This window comes from Astyanax mexicanus, chromosome 11 (genome assembly GCF_023375975.1).
Source record: "Astyanax mexicanus isolate ESR-SI-001 chromosome 11, AstMex3_surface, whole genome shotgun sequence".
NCBI classification, from domain to species: domain Eukaryota; kingdom Metazoa; phylum Chordata; class Actinopteri; order Characiformes; family Acestrorhamphidae; genus Astyanax; species Astyanax mexicanus.
Genome location: NC_064418.1, coordinates 35,791,133 through 35,810,059, shown reverse-complemented (window position 1 = coordinate 35,810,059; position 18,927 = coordinate 35,791,133).

The following is an 18,927-nucleotide window of genomic DNA, read 5'->3' as shown; positions in this document are numbered from 1 at the left end:
TTCTTCACACCAATCTGCGGAATACATCTGAAGGTCAAATGCCGTTCAAATGAGCACACAATGATTAATAACCTGTGTAAAGGCGGACCTTGAATATCTCCGGCTCCTCGCCGAGCAAATCCGGGGAGATGATCCGCTTCCAGCGCCTTTCCTCGGGTTGGAGCCCATCAGCCCAGCTTCAGAGGCGCCCACCGAGACCCACAAGGGAAAAAGGTCTCGGAGGAAACAGGCCCAGAAAGCCCGCAAGGCGCGGGAGGGCTCCCTCCGGAGCGGGGAAAATTTTGGGGGGGCGCTGGGGCTGCGTGCTATCAGCCTCGGTCCTCGCCTCGAGGAGGGCGGGGGTGGCAGGGATGCAGGCTGTGAGGAGTCCTATTTCTGGGACTACACCGACCTCCTCACACCTGCGTCCAGTGAGGAGGAAGAGGACTACCTTCCTACACCAGCCCGCTTGCCGCTACCTCCAAGAGCGGTGGCTGAACCGCGCTCCGAGACCCCCTACGCGGCGAGCCAGCCGCGGCCAGAGACTCTCCTCACACCTGACTCTACCGGAGAGATTACAACTCCAGTCCGGGACAGAACGTGAAATACGGTCCCGGGGAATACGGACGTTTGGTCACCCTAGTGTTACCTCCCCTCACTTTAGCAACTTCAAACCAATCAAAACATTTACATTGTTACATTTAAAGTTGTGTCTCTGCAACTGTGCAAGATAACTTAGTGTGATTGGCTGTAAAGTTTTAAAGAGCTATGATGCTATTTTCCATGATGGACTATTTTAACTGAATCTATCCTGACTTTTGACTGCGCAATTTTGATTGGATCACCCAGGACACACGTTAATTCCAGGTGTGAACAGGATCTAACAAACTAAGATCAGGTGGCAAAATAACCTGATTAGGACGTCCTTACTCTGTAGGCTAGAACTGCTGTTAGCGGTTGTATCTAATTCGGTATATTACTCAGCACAGAGACTGCAGTATTTTTGGAATAATCTCTTTTTTGGGGGAAAGCAGAGGTAAGGGGAAAAAAAGAGTTTTCGCAACTGCAGACAGTCAGGAAGAGAAATGAGAGATTAGCGCAAAGTGTAGCGTCAGGCCAAGATGATGGCAGAGCAGAAATCATTCCATTTCTTAAAAAAAAAAAAAAAGAAACAACAAATCTTTGACGGTCGTCATGGAAACTGGAGACCCATGGTGCCAGGGTGCATGTCTTCAGACTGTGTGAGCATACCAAAGGAGCCAGAGAGTCAACTCACACACACACACACACACACACACATACAGACAGACATGGGCAGGCACAAAGTCACAGATCTCAGGGATTACAGTGGTGAGCATGAAGAGAAAGAGAGAGAGAGAGAGTCAGTGCGATCAAACACACACACACACACACACACACACACACATAAAAAAAAAAGTATAGCAGCTTTAACCAGGACATCAGACTGGTGGTGAAAGTGGTGAAAGAGCTGAGATGTAAAGCTGTGGTCCACTGGTCTGTCTTACTGCATTATTCTTAATAAACTAATGACATGAAATACGGCATCACATATCACATAAACGCCCAAATATTATGGGATCACCTAACTTACGCTGCACTTATTGCTGACACAGATGTGCAATGCATACACACAGCCTGTCTAGTCCCTGTGGAGAAGTGTTGTCCATTAGAATAAGAATTCCTGGACTTCAGAGGCAGAAAACCACCCAGTATTGTGCTGTGGAGTGGTGGGACTTTGTTCTCTGGAATTATGGTGCTCCATTCAAGACTTTTGGGATAAACAGTAGAGGTGTGTTGGTGACCACCCAATACCCTGACATCACTTATGCTTTTGTCCCTGAATGCATCTAATGCAGCCTCTACTGGAAAGTATATAGGCTTTTTACAATGTAATATACTTTTTTTTTTACAAGAATATACTGTAAACAAAACGGTTTATGAATATGAAATTTACTGTTGACAAGAATTAAACTATACATTTGCAACTGTTTATTTTACGGTGAAATACTGGCAGCTGTGGTTGCCAGAATTTTACCGTAAAATAAACGGTTGCCATGTAGAAGATAATACAGTATAATTTTTGGCAACTGTTTTTTTTACGGTAAAATTCTGGCAACCACAGCTGCCAGTATTTTACCGTAAATTTTACTTCTTTTTTTTTTACAGTGTAGATACACAGTGGAAACTCTTTTTTATCCCTCTTTTGTTTGAGTATCTGATTGCATTCAGCCACATGTTCTTCACTTAAGATACACAGCCTGGCCAAAAAAAAAGGTAAGACACTCTAATATTTGGATGGACCGCCTTTAGCTTTGATTGTGGCACACATTCTCTGTGGCATTGTTTCAATAAGCTTTATTTCTATCAAGTGTTGCATTCATTTTTCTCCAAGATCTTGCAGCATTGATGATGATAAAGTCTGACCGCTGCACAAAGCTTCACTTTCTCCAGCACATCCTAAAGATTCTCAGTGGGGTTAAGGTCTGGACTCTGTGTTGGAGAATCCATGTGTGAAAATGATGATCTCATGCTCCCTGAATCACTCTTTCACAATTCCAGCCCCATGAATCCTGGCATTGTCATCTTGGAATATGCCCGTGCCATCAGGGAATAAAAAATCCATTGATGGAATAACCTGGTCTATATTCAGTATATTCAGGTAGTCAGCTGACCTCATTCTTTCAGCACATACTGTTGCGGAACCTAGACCTGCAGACCAACTGTAGATAATTGTAGAAGATTTCTATTGGAAGAAGCTCATTGGTATTAAAAAGAGATCCCTTACTTCAGAGAAACTTTGGACTTCAAACCACTGGAGCTGATGGTTGGCACTGGGCATGGAGACTCCTGCTGCAGCCACATAGTGTTCTACTCTATTGAGCTTACAATAGAGTTTCAACAAGCTGTGTTTGTATGTTAATGGAGCTGCCTGTGTCCTATTTGACATATTTCATGTATCATGAATCATGAACAAAATAACAATCCCAAGGCATTTGGATGTCAAACATGGATTCATACTAAAATAATCAGAATCAGTGAAAATACCAAAGGACTGCCCTCAAAAATGACTATGGAAAGAAACTGATGAGTTCAAGATCTCTTTTATTTCCTACATTAATGTAAAAGTACACAAACCCATATTTAATTCAGTTTAATACATTTTCAATCCTAACAATTAGCAGTTTTCATACATTTTCTGTATATGCTGGATGCAACTGCCTCAAGACAACATTCAACTCTCTCTGAGTGACACACTGCAGCCTATAACAACATTTAGGATCGGCAACAGAAAAAAGAAAATACCATGAAATGAGTAGTGAGCAGTGAGAAAGTGGGCAGGGGCAGTCAGTGGGCAAATGCAGGGAGAGAAGAGCAGAAGATGAATAAATAAAAGATGAATATGAAAGGAGTGAATGTCTGTCTCTGAATGGAGATATATTTTACAAGCCTTTTATCTGTTTTTGAGACAAGAATTCATTAATTCCAGGCAAGCGTGCTCTCTCTAGGGTCTGCCTTCGACTGAGCTGCACCTTTACCTCCATCTTTTTTCTCCAATAACCCACCACTCTTCTGAGATTCCCATTTATTTATCCAGTTCAGTTGTCATGGACTGAATTGCAATGGACGTGTGGGTGATGGGAGGGTCATAAAGTAAGTAATAGCAGAAGTTACTCTGGATTAAAGGGTTTTTTTTGTTCTCATTTTCCAAAAAAAAAAAGCATGGGTCCTTAAAAAGTCTTAAAAAATCTTGATAATAATGGTCTTAAATGTTTTAAATTTACTGTATATTTGCTGTAGGAATTATTTTTTTAGATGGTGCGTTTAATGGCAGTGGGAAATCACATACTAACATTAGTGGCAAGTTACTGGGGAGAGAACTATGGTTAGCGAAGAGCTAGCTAACATTAGCAGAGAGCTAGCTAATGTTACTGAGGAGAGAACTAAAGTTAGCGTAGAGCTAGCTAACATTAGCAGAGAGCTAGCTAATGTAACCAGGGGGAGAACTAAGGTTAGCTGAGGTAACAAAATAGGCATGAGCTAGTTAACGTTACTGAGGAGAGAACTAAAGTTAGCCTTGAGCTAGCTAACATTAGCAGATACCTGGCTAAGGTTAACAGGGAGAGAACTAAAATCAGCTAAGTTAACATTAGCAGAGAGCTAGCTAATGTTACTGAGGAGAGAACTAAAGTTAGCGTAGAGCTAGCTAACATTAGCAGAGAGCTAGCTAATGTTACTGAGGTGAGAACTAAAGTTAGCGTAGAGCTAGCTAACATTAGCAGAGAGCTAGCTAATGTAACCAGGGGGAGAACAAAGGTTAGCTGAGTTAACATTAGCGGCGAGCTAGCTAACATACTAACGTTAGTGCAAGTTAGCTACGTTATCGGGGAGAAAACTAGGGTTTGCGGAGAGCTAGATAACATGCTAACATGTTCTGTATTAAAATGGAACAAAATTGAAAAACAAATGGGAAAGGTTAAGTTGTAAATGTCCATACAATAAATTATTTTCTACTTTTTTAGGCCTTAAATTATATTTATTGAGGTCTTTAATGCTTAAAAAGCATTAAATTTGACTTTTAAATGGAGCAAGAACCCTGAATACATTATTAAAGTACATTTTGAAATGTTTATTCACTATTTAGGGCACAATTTCCCAAAAGCGAGATGTTTCTAGTGCCAGCTTTCAGTAGAGAGACTCTACATTGTGTAGGCTTGAAGGTTTCCTGTGCTAGCCATTTAAGTGACTGTATATCGCACTTCGTAGGTTTTTGTGTTTTGGCCATTGAAGCAACTCTACATTGTGGTTTGGAAGTACCTTAACCTGGACACCACAGAAACTATACATTTTTTGTTTGGAGGTGCTCTGTGTTGGACATTAAAGAGACTTCCTCAGATCAAAGAGACTCAATAAATAGATAAGATGAGATGAGCTTATGATTCTGAACACATAATTTAACACTAGTACCTGACCTTATGAATGCCTTTGGCTGAAAGACTAAATGCAATCAAATCCTATCAGTAATGTTCCAAGTTTTAGTGTAAAGTCTTTTCTGAATAGTAGAGTCACTTACTGCAGCAAAACAAGGAAAATAAATATTTGAAAGCTCCTGATTTTAAAAGACACATCAGATAAGCTGATTTTCTACTATCTTTTAGACATTTTTAATGAAATATTTATGAATGAACAGGAATAATTGTATTTCTAAGGATTATCAGTACCACTTTAAAATAAGACTAACCTTATAAAGGGTTTATAAATGGTTTATAAATTAAACTATTATGTATTGTTGAGTAAATTGGTTTTAAATGCCTTAAAACCATTTATAAGCAATTACAACACATTTTAATTGAAAAGGCAACAGTGACCCGTTGTTGGCTTGGTCATTTAATTCAACTGAGTAATTTAATTTATAGTGAATAGTTAAAGATACTTACAAATATATTAATATGTTTAATGGTGATTGATGGAAAACACAAAGTTTTGTGTTTGAGGTTTGACAGTAGAAACGAGTGTGGAATCACTACTTTGCCAATTTTTTAAACTCAATGTTGTCATTTCTATCTATGTTGTTATTTATTTATGAACTGCTTATTAATAAGTTTTAAAGTATTTGCAGCCTAATTAATAACCATTAATTAATGTCCTTTATGAACGCTTTATAACCCCTTTATAAAGGTAGTCTTTTTTTTTGTGTTTTTCAAGTGCTTTTTTACAACTGCCTTTAGTTCTGGCCTCTATTATTAGAATCTGTTAGTAGATCAAGCCTGAGGATACCTTTAAAAAAAACTTTCATACACACACACACATATACACACACATGCACACACACACACATATAAACACACATGCACACACACACACTGAGCACGTGTGTCTTCTGCATGGTATAGCCAGAGGGGCTTTAGCAGCAGCCAAGCTCCTTTGGGACTGATTAACACAGGCATGACTCCAAGCAGGAGAACATATCTTACCCTCCTCCTCAAAGAGAGCAACCACACACTCTCACACACACACACACACACTCTTTTCTCAATGTCTCACATATGAAGAATTCATACAGCTACACACACATGCACACACACACATACACAGAGGAACACACACACACACACACACACACAGGACACATGAAAAGTTTCCCTAGCCGGCTTAAGTCATGTTAAACAGTGCCCGTGTGGAGAGGGTTGAATACAGCAGAAAGTGTGTGTGTCTACATGTGTGTGTGTGTGTCTGTGTGTGTGTGTATGCCCCCTGCTCTCTGCCTCCACACACACGCAGGCCTGCTGGTCTTTCATCCATGCTCTAACCTCACTGCTGTCTTTTGTCTGGATGAGCTAATATCCCGCGTGCAGTGTGCTCCAAACTCTACGGGCCCACTGCGCGAGGCAGATCAATACAGCACCGCTCTGCTGCTCAGGGTTATGTAAATCTACATGTTCTCCTTTCCAGTAAAACACACACACACACATATACTTGTTTTTATACAATATTAGAGTAAAAGGGTCAGATATCGTATCGTATTATATGTAAAAAAACATAATCGGCACAAAATTTAAATGAGAAAAACATCTGCATTCATTTTTCTACATTATTAAATATCAATAGACCCCCAGCTACATCATAAGCTGTATGAACAGATCATGAAGAAAGGTACAGTATGTTAAGAGAGAACCATATTATACACATCCATATATGTCTCAATTCCATCCAGTATACAGCTCTGGAATAAATAAGAGACCACTTCAAAACTATGATTTTCTTTGATTTCACCACATTGAAAACCTCTGGAATATAATCAAGAGGAAGATGGATGACCACAAGCCATCAAAACCAAGCTGAACTGCTTGAATTTTCACCAGGAGTGGCATAAAGTTATCCAAAAGCAGCATGCAAGACTGGTGGAGGAGAAAATGCCAAGATGCATGAAAAATACTGTGATTGAAAACCCGGGTGATTCCATCAAATATTGATTTCTGATCTCTTAAAACTTTATGAATATGAACTTGTTTTCTTTGCATTATTTGAGGTCTGAAAGCTCTGCATCGTTTTTGTTATTTCAGCCATTTCTGATTTTCTGCAAATAAATGCTCTAAATGAGAATATTTTTATTTGGAATTTGGGAGAAATGTTCTCTGTAGTTTATAGAATAAAATGACAATGTTCATTTTACTCAAACTTTTACCTATGAATTGCAAAATCAGATAAACTGATTCAGAAACTGAAGTGGTCTCTTCATTTTTTTCCAGAGCTGTATATTAAATTTCAAAGTCGAATTTTGACTTACAAAACATTTTTAAGTAATGATTTTTGTAATGGATTTAATTATTTTGTGCTCTGATTATGAATTATGTATGATGCAGTAAAAGTCTGAACAGTGTGCAATGTTTTTTTTTTTTTTACTTAAACCCAACAATTTCTTTCACTTGAGTCCCTGCAGACCTTAGAAATATTGTAGGGATCCACTTAGTATACTCTATATTCAACTGACAATCCCTCCTGAGGGTTCTATACAGATCTGGCAACCTGTAACTGAATCTTTATTGTTTATATGCAAAGGCAGGAACGTTTGGGCGGGAACATGAAACTCTGAGGACCATGCAATGAACGGAACACGGAAGTCAGATAATACAGAGGTGTGTGTGTGTGTGTGTGTGTGTGTGTGTGTGTGTGTGTGTGTGTGTGCAGTGCTGCTGTTAGTCACCCAAAATTATTTTAAAACCCAAATGTTTAAATCTTGCGAGATCTCGTGGCACGAAAACTCGCCACACCTCTATGATGGAGATCCATCCTACAATTCTGGAATGAGTTAGGGATTAAGTAAGGTGTTAATTCAATTAAATACTCAAAAAAGTGGGATAAACAACATTATTATCCATGACTTCCAATAAACAATGACAAATCAATTAACAGATCTCCCAATACTCTATATTGTATATTGCAATGTTGGGTATACACGTTCGGCCAGACAATGACCATACACATAAAAAATCAGCCATTTTTGCCTTTGTTTGTAAATTTGTTATTTTGCGTGCTATTATTATTCTTTGGACCTCAAAATGTAAAAAAGAACAACTAATACAACTGTGCGCTCATACACACACACACTCCCAGACAAGAGCCTGACCCACAGCTCGTCAAACTGCTATTCTTCCCTCTACAACTTTTCCTTTTCTTTCCCCTCCTATTCTTCTCCTCTTCCAAGACAACACTCTGACAAGGTGAGGCAGTAAAGATGGGGTGTGAGGGGGCCGGGGGAGGAGGTGGGGGGGGAGCAGACTCCTCTATGGTTTGTTTGAGCCCATTGATTTTCCGTCAGGCTAAAAGCCTAACCTGCCAGGCAGGAGCTGACTGCTCTTCCTCAAGCGCCGAGAGCTACCCGTCCCACAGCTCCGAAACAGGGGAGCCGTTACAACAGGCCGATCAATACCGACACTGACCGCTCATCACTCCGCGCAGGCAGAGCTGCAGAAAATTACAGCTTTTTCTCCTCGCCGGAGTTCATCATTATCAGCATCTCACAGGGAATCACAGCTCAGAGCCTGACACAACCTGAATACACCTGACTGGATGTATGTTCTTTATAAGCTTCAAGCCATTTTGATCTAAAGCAGGGGTCATGCTTTAAACTGACTTATATAGAGCCATATACAAAAGTTTTTCCCCACTGTGTGAAGAAGTTTGAAGGATTGTCACAGCCCAGAAAGAATCAACCCTTGAAGTACCTCTTGTGTAAAGTTTAAAGTGCTGGTGTCAAACTGGTGATCACTTCTGGTACTCAAGAACTGGACCCAATAAGCCCTGGTCTAAAGTGTAATGTTTAAATGTTTGTATATATGTATGAATATAGATTTGAAATAGGTTTGATATAATCAAATAGAGCTGATAGAGATGTCAAATGCACACACTCAGGTTGTCTAATGCTTGTAAAATATTAGAATATTAATTCTTATAAGTATTGCCAATAGAATAACTCTATAGCAGATAAACATAAACCAGGTGGGGGATAAAGTGGAGCTATAGCTCTGGAAAAAGAATTAAGAGACCACTTCAGTTTCTGAATCAGTTTCTCTGATTTTGCTATTTATAGGTATATGTTTGAGTAAAATGAACATTGTTGTTTCTCCAAAATTCCAAACAAAAATGTTGTAATTTAGAGCTTTTTTTTTTTTCTTCAGAAAATGAGAAATGGCTAAAATTACAAAAAAGGTGCAGAGCTTTCAGACCTCAAATAATGCAAAGAAAACAACATTCATATTCATATAGTTTAAAAAGTTCAGAAATCAAGATTTGGTGGAATAACTCTGGTTTTTAATCACAGTTTTCATGCATCTTGGCATGTTCTCCTCCACCAGTCTTACACACTGCTTTTGGATAACTTTATGCCACTCCAAAAATGCTCCAAAATTACTCTAGCAGATAAACATGAAACAGGTATGAGCAAGAATGGAACAACTGTTGTTCTCTGGAATGATGTTGCTCCTCTCCCAGTTCTTTGGGATGAGTACAGGAGTTGGGAAAGAGGTGTGGTGGTGATCATCCAACATCCAGCTGACCTCGCTAACATTCTTGTCAGTGGATACAATAACATTCTCACAGCAATGCTTCAAAATAAAGGGGAAAGACTTTCTGGACAGCAGAAAGAAAGCAGGATTCAATAAAAGCAGGATAAATCAATCAATTAATCAATCAATCAATCAACCTTTATTTTAACTGAAGTACATTTAGGGCAACCCTCATTTTCAGTGTAGCCAAGCATTTACAAAAACAGGGATTGACATGACAAAGAAAATAATAACTAAATTTAATTATTTTAAAATAACAGTAAATAAAATATAAAATTAGATAAAAAATAAAAATAGAATTAGAATAAAACTTGGTTTAATTGATAAGAAATTAAGATCAAAAGAAGATAAGATTAATACAACACAAAATAGTTAAAATTAAGCTAAAACTAACATTCACATAATACAATAAAAATAGAAATAAATAAATTAACTAATAAATAAATAAATAAATAAATGAAAGCAATAATAATAAAACTAATAATAGTAATAATAATAAAATAACATAAAATAGGTTAAAAAGCAATAATACAAAACTATAAAAAAAATAATAATAATAAAACAAGGAAATAAATAAAAAGGAAACAAAGAACTAAGAAAAGAACTAAAATAAAAAGTAAAAGTTAAGAATAAATAATTTTAAGTAAAACAGGTAAAGGTGGATAGATATTAAGGTTTATTATATATTATTAGATATTAATGTCTGAAGGTGATTAGATATTAAATGGTTAAAATGATTTAGTGACAGCAGTGAGCTGAGTTTTAGAGTGTCCTGTGGTGAACTCTTCACATACGCTTAATGATAATGACAATAATGAAAAAATAAATGAGATATACGAGATATACGAGTGTCCCAATACCTTTGTCTATACAGTCTATAGCTTCCTCATAAAACTCGGTATGATAATTCCAGTACAAAAAGATACGTCAAGCACAACAGGGGCTCCTCTGAATAATATAATGAATAGATGATAGATATACTGTAGAAATACTGTGTACAGTTATAGACAATTTAATTTTAAGTCATTGTCTTTAGGTTTACTATACTAAAATACAGACTTCAGTAAATATATGGACAATCTTCATATAAGTATGTGTGTTCAAGCGCCGAGAGGTCCAGCGGTCTAAAGCACTGCCCCTATGAGCGGGAGGTCTCAGAATCCCTTCGAATCCCTGCTCATGCTCAGTGTTTAGTAATGCTACTTCAGAATGCCATTTTCAAACAACGCGGAGCTCCCAGAGGTGCCCTGCTCATGCTTTGTCATCAAGCTGCCGGCGCCCAGAGGGAGCAAAATTGGCCCTGCTCCCTCCGGGTGGGTAGATGGCGCTCTCTCCCCACATCACTCCTAGGGTGATGTCTGCAGCACAAGGCGTCTGTGAGCTGATGTATCAGAACCGAGTCGCTGCGCTTTCCTCCGAGTGAGCTGTGATGCTGCTCTGCAATGCTGCATCAGCAGCAGCTGGAAAAGAAGCGGTGGCTGACTTCACATGTATCGAAGGAAGCAAGTTAGTCTTCACCCTCCTGCTGTGTTGGGGCATCACTTGTGATGGGGGAGTTCTAATGAGTGGGTTGGGTAATTGGCTATGTAAAATGGGGAGAAAATTTGAAATTTGAAATAAAATTATATATAAAAAAGTATGTGTGTTCAAACACTTGGCTGGTACTGTTTATAGCCAGGAACACAGAGGGAGTCAGAAGGACACAGCTAAAGAGATTAAGAGGAGGACACTGCAGGAGCTCTAAGCTGACCCCTCTCAGCCATATTTGAATAAATATTGCGTCCATCGGTTCTGTGCAGCTGTTTCCCCGAGACCTCGGATTCAACCCCAACTCTCCAGCTGTCGGAGGGGAAAGAACGAAATACACCCTCAATATTTCTACAGCACAGGCCCTTCATTGTTTCATCTCAGGTCCCACAATGATTGTGAAGTACGCTTCCTTGGCTTCCCGGGAGCAGATCAGGTGGAGAAAAATGAAAAGAAAAGACCACGACTTTTGCTCTCAGGCAACAGAAAGTTTGTTGTCTGTTGAAAAATGCAGCTCAAATCCAGCTTTTGCAGGGTAGATAGTTTTAGATCTGAACGGTATATAATTGTATTCTATAGCCCTTGTTCTTAATATTGCATGTAGTTATGAACTTGAGGAAAAGCGTGGGCTCCATACGCACCTTTTTAGTTTAAGAAATGAAAAAAAAAAAACAAGTAAAAAGCAGCGCATAAACACACTCGCTCCTTCTAAAAAGAATTGTATTTGTTAGTGTAGGTGTGTGTGTGTGTGTGTGTGTGTGTGTGTGTGTGTACTCCCCGCCGTCTCAGAGTCACAGTGTTTATTAATGCTACATCAGAATGCCGTTTTCAAACAACGCGGAGCTCCCAGAGGTGCCCTGCTGCTGCTTTTTTTCTCTCTACTGATAAACACAAGACTGCCAGCCCAGCCTCTCTACAGTACGGGGCCGGGCAGCCAGAACAGCAAGAACAGCCAGAACAGCCGCCCCGCTCATTTGCCAGCGGATCGAGTGTTTATGCTGCATAAATCATTCTTTCATCGCCCGAAAAAAAAACCCCACCCCACCCGCCGCGGCCCGCCATGTTTTTTCCAGGCTGGGGAAGGTAACATAGTGCCGGCCTGCACTGTAGAGCCTCTGTAAACCATTGACAGAGCAGAGCCAGCTGGCAAAGAGACAGTCTCTCTCTCTCTCTCTACCTCTACCTCTCCTTTTTGCTCTTTTACTCACTCTCTCTTTCCCTTCTTAATACATTGTTCTTTCTGTCTCTCTTGATTTCAAGTAACACTGTCAATCTTTCCCCCACTTAATTTTTCACCTCTTCTATCTCACTATTCCCCTTTCTAGTCTTTCTTTCTCTCTCTTTACCTCGATTTCTCTCTCTCATATTTTCACACCTTCTTCCTTTCAAACTCCTAATCCATTTCTCACTTTCTCTTTCTCTCTCTCTCTCTTTCAACTTTGTTTTCTCTCTCTCTCTCTCTCTGTTGCTCTCTCACATTTTTTTTTTCATTTTCCATCTTTCACTATTACCCATCAGTCTTTTTATCTTTTTCATCTCTCTCTCTCTTTTTCTTTCAAATTTCTCAAGATGGTCTATCTCTCCCCTTCTCTTTATTTTTCATCTCTCACATTCTCCATCTTATTCTATCATTCATTATTCCTCTTATAGTCTTTTTCACAATTTCCCTCTTTTACCATCTTTTTTCTCTCTCGATTTACTCTCACACTCTCCATCTCTCTCTCTCTTCTATCTCTCTCACTCTTTATTCTCCTTATAGTCTTTCTCTCTTTTTTATGTTCTATTCCCCAACACACATCTCCCTCAATTCATATCTCATCTTTCCAATCTCTTTTTTTCTTAGGTTCTTTCTCTTTCTAATCTCCCTCATTCTTTCTCTCTTCATATTTTTATAGTTTTTTAGCTCTCTTTACTCTTAATACATCTAATCTCAAATTCTTACTTTCTTACTTTCCTTTTTCTCTTATTTCTCTTTCTGTTATTCTTTCATATTCTCTCATTTTCTGTCTTTTCTTTTTTCTCGTCCTCTTTTTTTTTCATGTTTTTTCTCTACATTTCTCATTCTGTTGGTTCCCCGACATATTTTCTTTCACTTTCACACTATTGATCCAATTCTTAATTTCTTTTTCTCATGACTTAGTTTTTTCTCTCTTTTCTATCTGTTCTTTCTTTATGTTTCCACTTACATACTCCCTCTTTCTCTCTCGCTCTCTCTCTCTCTCTCTCTCTCTCTCTCTCTCTTCCTCTCTGGATATCTAAACCCTCCACATTCAAACCTACAGCCTCCGCAAACACACACCTTATTCATCCATGTCCTCTTTTCCTCTTCTCTCTCAGTTTAGTCAGCAGGATCTCTGAGGACCGTTACGGCAGGCCGGACCACAGTGCTTAGGTCATAAAGGAAGGTGGAGGAAAATCTTTATGGAAGTGAAAGGTTTTATGTCCACAACAGTAAGTGGAAAGTACCTTGTATAGAATGATTTTATTACCGACAGATCATAACCAGTAGCTCCCCGACTTACTGAATACTGTTTTAATTACACTGCAGGATGTGTGTGTGGGGCCTTCTGCACTGAACAGGGATATGAATATAATCTGCTGTAGTCACTTGTCTGTTTGCGTGGACAATCCTAGCCAGATACAACCGGACACAATCAATGCCACCCATTGCACTGTCCACTGTGGGTGGTAATGCCCCCTGTGCTGTATTCCCAGTTTAAAAGTGACACTGTGAAACGAGGATTAGTAAATGCCTGCTCAAATTTAGAGGTAGAGCTTAGGTTCTCTTCCCAAACCCAACCTCCTCAATTTGTCTGCATTACGCAGTTGACTTGCAGCGCTGTGTGTGGCTGTTTTTAATAAACCTTTTTTTTTTAATAATTGGTCTATGCTTCTTCAGTGTTGCAATGATAATTGCAATCTATCCTTCTAAATAGATTTCGCTCATTCAAACAGCTTCAAAATATTTTTAAAAAGCTCAGTTTATGGGGTGGGTCGGGCTCAAGGAGAACACTACTTACACATGTTTGGGTGTTCCCAAACCATCTCTCACTTGAGAAAACACTATGTCATGACTTTACACAGATCAATTCTTTTTTTTGTTTTTGCCTCCCTGTCTAACTCCTGGCATTAGGTATGATGCCAATTGGTTCATGTTTATCTGTACCAGACGGTTTTATTTTATGTGCATTTGCACATCTGTGCTTGCAATGGATGTAACTTAAAGTAGTTAAATGCATTCATTAGAAGGGGTGTTCACAAATATTTGGACATGCATATGTATATGTATTTGTATAGAGAGAGAACAAAAGTATGTGTGCATGTATTCGTGTGTGTGTGTGTGCGTGTGTGTGTGTAAAGGAGAGAGTATGTGCATGCACTGCTTTAAATCTAGTCTTTGATGATCTTTGTTTCTCTAAACTGTTGCACCTAAAGCGCACGCTGGCAGACGGCTGTGTTTAAGTTAGCCGTATAGCGTGTTTACACTGCCGGGGCTTCTTCCACTGTGGAAAGGGCCTCGGCTGAATTAGAGGATTATCAGAATGATGCATGCTCTCAGACAGCTGGCCACTTGAGTTTGACAAATGGCACAGGAACATCCTCCATCAGTGGAAGGTTTTAGGGCGGACTGAAAGCAGAACTGAAGTTGTGTGTGAGCGTGGGGAGAGGGGTATGCGTCTGGGTGTATGTATGTAAAAACACACACTAGAAGAGGAAAAGGAAAGTGAGAATAAAAATGAAATTAAATCATACAAACCATACAAACGTTAATTATAACGTGAAGAAAAAACTTGGCTGGGAGCTTGGCTTGTTCACACAGTCAGACTGTATAGGTGTATTTATAAAATTAGTGTGGAATAAAGCTGTTAACAGTTATTTTTGTACCCATCTTAGTAGAAAAATATAAGTTAAACATCTAGGGTCCTGTCTTACACTCTGCACAAGGTCCGGCGCCATGCTCATTGCTATCTTACACCTCGTGTACAATGTGTTTTCACAACTTGTGCCTGCGCACTTAAAATAGCTTACAATAGACACTTACAAATATACTGTATCTACAGGGATAAGCAGGTAACACTTTATAATAACCTTTGGTGGTTTTGGTGGTTTTATATATATTTTTGGATACAATCCGGGTTAACACCCGAACATTCCTTTCAGACAGCTTCCTCTTGCATCCACAGTTAATCCTGTTGGATGTGGTTGGTCCTTCTTGGTGATATGCTGACATTACCCTGGATACCGTGGCTCTTGATACATCACAAAGACTTGCTGTCTTGGTCACAGAAGTGGCAGCAAGACGTGCAAAAGTCTGGTATGTCACCCATAATGTTGTGTGCATTGCAATATTTTGAGCAGAACTGTGCTCTTACCCTGCTAATTGAATCTTCACACTCTGCTCTTACTGGTGCAATGTGCAATTAATGAAGATTGGCCATCAGGCTGGTCCAATTTAGCCATGAAACCTCCCACACTAAAATGCCAGGTGTTTCAGTTTCATTGTCCAACCCCTGTAGGTCTAAATTTGTGTTCATTCCTAATCTTGGTACATAGTTAAAACCAGAAAGACCAGTTTTTAGCTTCTAACAGTTTCAGTATCATCCAGTCACGAACAAAATAAGACACTTATATAGAGTCTTAAGCTCTATTCACACACATTCACTTTCATCTGGGTATTTAGCTGTAATTAAACAGGAACAGGTTCATTGTGAACAGAAGACAGAGACAGAGACAAATGCCAGTAAATTTGGCCCAGCAGATCACCTGCACAAGACCTAGTATAATACCTGTAATTACCTGGAGGATCATGTGTGACCAGAAGCCAAAACACTACTGAGAAATGCAGTGACTCCTAGATTACAGCAGGCAAATTATGTTGAGACTGTAGCTGAAGGATTTACTCTGGATTGTGTTTGGATGATTTTGTGCTAAACAGCGTTTATGTCAGTTTTCATGAGAAAAATATTGAGGGAGTGTATTTTGTAGATGATTCAGAAATAGGTATGTGCAGAGTAGTAAAGAATGTTTAAGGGCTGCATGTGTGAACAGTTCAAGCATCCTACGTAACCTGATAATGTCTGAGCTTTGGAGTGTAATTACCATATTTTTTGCACTATAAGGTGCACCACCAGGGCGATATTAGCTAGCGGTTCATCCCATGTAGCTTGTTTTAACATGATAACGCGCAGGCTACAGTCTAAGCTAGTGCTTAGACTCTAAGCTAGTGCTTAGAGGCTAATGCTGCTTCAGCAGTGCTAGCCAGGGTTAGCAGCAGGCTTCAGGCTGATAATATTCACCTCTGAGCGTCAAAAGAGTTAGTGCTTAGCGGCTAATGCTAATACTGCTCCAGCAGTGTTAGCCGGGGTTAGCAGCAAGCCACAGGCAGATCTCTGTACAGCAAAAGAGCTAGTGCTTAGTACGGTAAGTGGCTAATGCTAAAACTGCTCCAGCCTCAGTACCTTAGGCTAAACTGAAACTCCTGTATAATGCTGTACTTCAGATGAGTGGCTTTACTGCTCTTTACAACCTGACTGATAGAATTCATAAACAAGGCGCTCCGGATTATGAGGTGGATTGACGATTTTTGGGAAAATTAAAGTATTTTTAAAAATATGGAAATTATATTAATATTTCATCACTGTCACTCAAAAAAGCAGGTTTATGTGAAAATGGATTCCTTTGAAATTGTAAGTATATTTAGTGCATTTCTATTGATCCATTCATCCTGAAATGTTTATACAAAATAAAGAACAACCGCTAGATTTTTTTATAATGTTAAAAAATTAAAACTGCAGAAATAGAGCCACAAGGTTTTTGCACAAAAGTAACAGTTGGCTTTTAGTATATTTTTTTAGTATATTTGGCTGTTAGCCAATATTAGTCGCATTGAAAGAAATAACAATTAATAAAAAATATATATATATAATTTAAATGGCCTTCTGGTATATTTATTCTACTTCTGTAGTTGGCATTTTGTAAATACAAGGATTTTGCATGTCTACAACAATATTTTTTCTATGTGCAACCACAGTCGCATACTAACCATGCACCATTTTTTTGTGCATTTCAACTATTTTTTAAAGATAATTTATTGACATTTATTTACACTGATATTCTTGTCTGCACAGACTTATATTTAAATCATGTTACACGGGTAGAGGAAAATAGCATTAGATGGACTGTAGCATTAGATGGATTAGATGGTGTATTGTGGTGTGATGTGCTTATAGAGAAAGGGAATCAATCCCTAGTCTGCTATGGAAAAGACATGTTTGTTACACACTATACCATACTATACACTATACTAACCTCTATATGTATAAATGATCAAAAACTAGAAACCGTTAATAATTAATGATTTTCTCAGTGTTAGCCCAATATAAACATACCACCAGGCATCCATGTCCATGTAGAAACCCATCATTTATATATGAGTTGGTGTGAGGCAGAAATGAAATCAATTTAAGATTCTGAAGCTATGTGGTAACAGTATATGTGTAATAACTAAGCATGCACAATGTATGATATCGGAATAATGAAATCAGTGTTGCCCGATAAATCCTTACTTTAATCATCAGCTTCAGCCTTTATGGCCAATATTTCAAACCAATACCTGCTGATGTATTTCCTGTATGCCTAAAATAAGACCATGTGACCCTGGCCGGGCTACTATAATTGGTCAACACTAGCCGTGCTATTTTTTATTATTATTTTTTTTATTGTAATACTTTAGTTTTTGAATCAGTTTCTCTGATTTTGCTATTTATAGGTATACGTTTGAGTAAAATGAACATTATTGTTTTATTCTATGAACTACAAACATCTTTCTCCCAAATTCTAAATAAAAATGTTGTTTTTAAGAGCATTTATTTGCAAAAATGAAAAATGGCTAAAATAAAGAAAAAGATGCAGAGCTTTCAGACCTCAAATAATGCAAAGAAAACTGGTTCATATTCATAAAGTTTTAAGAGTTCAGAAATCAATATATGATGGTCACAGTTTTCATGCTTCTTGGCATGTTCTCCTCCACCAGTCTTACACACTGCTTTTGGATAACTTTATGCCTTTACACCTGGTGCAAAAATTCAAGCAGTTCAGCTTGGTTTAATGGCTTGTGATCATCTATATTTCTCTTGATTATATTCCAGAGGTTTTCAATTTAGTAAAATCAAGGAACAAACATGATTTTAAGTGGTCTCTTTTTTTCCAGAGATGTATGTAATATCTATATCGGACCCTGAATTTCCACAACATTGCATCCCTAGTTAAAGCATAACATAACTTTAAAATCTATTTGGGAATTTTAAAAGTAAAACTTGCACATGACTAAATTTGAAAGAATGTACAGAACAATGGAACACTTTAGTTTTACTATGAGGATTAAGTGGCTTTTAACTTGGACAGATTTCAAGTATTAGAAAGTAACTAGAATACATTTCAAAGGTTGAGATAAGCCTTAAACCTTTAGATTGCAGTAGATAATTAACCTGGAATGGAATTCATTACTGCTGGAGGGCATTTAAAGTGTAGATTAACTGAATGTGAGCCAACAGACTCCACAAATACTTTTCCTTTCTTATAACAATTTTCCTAAACACCGAGAACAATATTCGGCTTTATACGTCAGTTAGGATGACGGTTTAATGGCACAGGGTGTCGTGTAGGGTCATTCTTCTTAATCACATCTCTGTTAACCCTGTGTGCAATACACTGTGGCCTGTTATCAGCAGTGAATGGGTCTCCAGTCATTTCTGATTCTCAGTAATGTGTGGCCTGAAGCCTCTCCTCGGGTGCTGCAGAGGCCTGAGAAACTCACATTTCCTGTTGCTCTCCCGCT